Raw genomic sequence first — 3253 nt, forward strand, 5'->3', positions numbered from 1 at the left:
AGGAGATTACTGCATTTTTTGGACTGCATGTCATATTTGCATTTAGCAAATTCAAAGAGCCATAACAAAAACAGCTTCCACCATCTATCCTCTATAGATGGATAGTTGTTATATTCAAAACTGTAGCAATTATCCATCTAGCTTTTTATGTTTGCAGGATAACAATACAGAACTGATGAGCTACAAATGATACCGCTGATATCATAAAAATGCTAGCTTTCTAAACTCATGTTTATAAGCATTCATTGCTTCCAGTATAGGCTTAAGTGATTAAAGGCAATTTTATTACAGCATCGTGTCCTTACTTCATTCTAAAATAATGGATTTCATAAAGAGAAACAACTGTTATTTTTGCTTGCAACCTGTGAAATTGAGTTATTTTGCTGATGTGAAGTAATAAAACTCACTTAAGGACCATACCACTTTCCGAAAATGCTACACACCCACTTCTTAAATGCGAAGTTACAGTCCCATCTCAGAGTTGGCAAGAGCAAAATATTGCAAGCAACTGATTACTGAGGTCAAACAACAGGTAACTAACATATTGAGAACAAGCTATGGAGCAAGGGAGCATGACTAGATGAAAAGAGTCTTTTTATTTAAAGGTATGATATTCCAAACAGCCCTCTGGCACAGTTAATTTCTGTAATACTTTCACACTCTTCAACCTGTCTATGATATTCTAAACCTTAATTTCTTTCTTAAAGGGCTGATTTGGGTTGACTTGTTGAGAATAATGTCTGTAACAGAAAAAGATATCTGTGGTTATAGAACTTATGATAGTTTAGCAGAAGTTATAGATAAATAGGGTAGTGAAGAAGTTAACCAGCTTCATTGTATACCCCAAAGACTTTCTCAGTGGCACTGACATAGGCAGCCAATCATAGGTTATACTTTGTGGCTGTGGGCATGATTTGCCTGGCAGAAAATTCCATGGTGTAAGCTAAACCAAATTACACAATATCTTTCTTGGATGTATCTGGTACTCTGTTTTAGAATCTGCTGTGGGTACAATGGGAATATTTCCACCACACCCTCCAAATTTTCTTTCTAAATTCTCTTGAAAAAACGTGAGCAAGTGGTGGTTAGAATCTGTCATATTTGAAGGTCAAATGGCCACAGCTGACATGATTGTATTCCTCAGCCACTCCCTTAGCATTCAAGTGTGTATATGTGTGTTAGTCACTCAGTTGTGTCCAACTCTTGAGACCCCATGAACTGTAGCCTGCCAGGCTCCTCTGTCCATGGGATTCTCCAGGCAAGAATACTGGAGTGGGTTGCCATTCCCTTCTCCAGGGGATCTTCCCGACCCAGGGATCAAACCCTGGTCTCCCGCATTGTGGGCCGATTCTTTACTGTCTGAGTTACCAGGGAAGCCCTTAGCATTCATGTAGAGATCAGAAATAACCATACTGTTCTTCCCCAGAAAAAACTAAGGTTCTGGAGTTGTTGACCCACTGGCAGCTTCAGCAATGATCTTGCTTTCAATGCACTGGATTTGGTCAACTGCTTCTCATTGGCTGCAGGGACTGGTATGTCACAGTCTGCTTCCAAGATGCTTCCTTCCAAGGGTTTTGCCTTGGGGAAGTCCAGAATTGATTTATGTTGCAATTTGTAGTCTTCTAGTTCCTTTGGGTCAGTGCCATCTGAATTTCATGTGCTACCATCAACTTCACCACCATCAACACATTTAGCACCAATATGATGTAAATATGCCATACAGTACAGGCCCACATTACCAAATCTCTGGAAAGAAATGTTTTATCTCCAAATCCCGGTGTATTCGTAAAATGCTTGTGTAAGAAACTTCACTGAGGAAATTTTCAATCCCATGGCAAACACCATTACCAGTGGCAGAGATACCTCTGTGGATGCCACTCTGACTGATGGATTTACCAGTAATAGCAGGGATGTGCATTAATATCTCAGTGCCCAACGGTGCTGTCACAGGTATCAGCAATCCAGGACATTTTCTCACTCACCTGTGGCCCTAACTGGGGAAGGCACATCAATGCCGGGATCAATAAAGCTCTGTTTTTCCAGCTCCATGGTGAACTTCCTTGTGATCTTTTCCACTTAATTATCAGTCTGGTTCCTGGGATTGATCTTAACATCAGCTTTAGCACTGCCAAATGGCACATCAACATAGCACATTTATACGTCAGCAGGCAAACCAAAGCTTTTACTTTATCTGCACTCACATCTTCTCACTAGCCAATACTTACTTTGCAGGGTGTGCAATGCTAAGCTCTGCTGGACCCAGTAGCCCTCACTGACCTCCCAGGAGCCGTACTGGCGCAGGATGGGGATGGACTGAGTACTTGGTTGCGGGGTTTGATGATTCTCAGGATGCCACGCACCGCTTCTGCTCCTCACTCTCCCAGGTCTCGACGACTTCCGTCAGCTTGTCCTCCATTATGCTAGCACCATGGCCGAAGGAGCCAGCTTGAAGAAACCAGCTTTAAGCTTCATCACGGTTACCATGGTGCTGCCAGGTGGGTGGAGCCGGCCTGTGTGGTTAGACTGAGGCCAAGGGCCAAAGCACCTGTGAGTGCTGCGGAGGGGCCACGAGGAGAGGTGTGCTTGCGTTGGCCCTGGGGCAGGCTGCCTTCTAAGCTCGAACCTTCTTCACAGTCCTCTCCCTTCTTGCCACCAGCCACCTAATCTGCAGGAGCCGAATCCGCCTGTTGGTGCCAAACCACACGGTAAACAGTGGTGTGGAACCAGGCATCCAGCGCGCGGGGCCTCCCCTCGCCTCGCCTCTCCAGGGCTTTATGAGCTATGTTTTTTGTTTTTTGTTTTTAGAGTAACTTTTTTTTTTAAATTTAAATGTATTTATTTTAATTGGAGGCTAATTACAATATTGTATTGGTTTTGCCATACATCAACATGAATCCACCACGGGTATACACATGTTCCCCATCCTTAACCCCCCTCCCACCTTCCTCCCCGTATCATCCCTCTGGGTCATCCCAGTGCACCAGCCCCAAGCATCCTGTATCCTGTATCGAACCTGGACTGGCGATTCGTTTCTTATATGATATTATACATGTTTCAACGCAATTCTCCCAAATCATCCCACCCTCTCCCTCTTCTTTTCTTTCCCTTTGAGGTACATTTTGATTATAGAGCACGTTAGCACTTATTTTCTTTCATGCTTTCCAGAATATTAACCCATGAAATGAAAAGACGCTTACTCCTTGGAAAGAAAGTTATGACCAACCTAGATAGCATATTCAAAAGCAGAGACATT

At 43.3% G+C, this 3253-nt stretch overlaps 1 pseudogene; it reads right to left on the minus strand.

Moving 5' to 3' along the window:
* Positions 1 to 821: 821 nt before the first annotated feature.
* The window catches only part of LOC104990663, a 3913-nt pseudogene continuing 1481 nt past the window's right edge, over positions 822 to 3253 (minus strand).

Source organism: Bison bison, unplaced genomic scaffold, assembly GCF_000754665.1.
Source record: "Bison bison bison isolate TAMUID 2011002044 unplaced genomic scaffold, Bison_UMD1.0 scf7180017847351, whole genome shotgun sequence".
Lineage (NCBI taxonomy): Eukaryota > Metazoa > Chordata > Mammalia > Artiodactyla > Bovidae > Bison > Bison bison.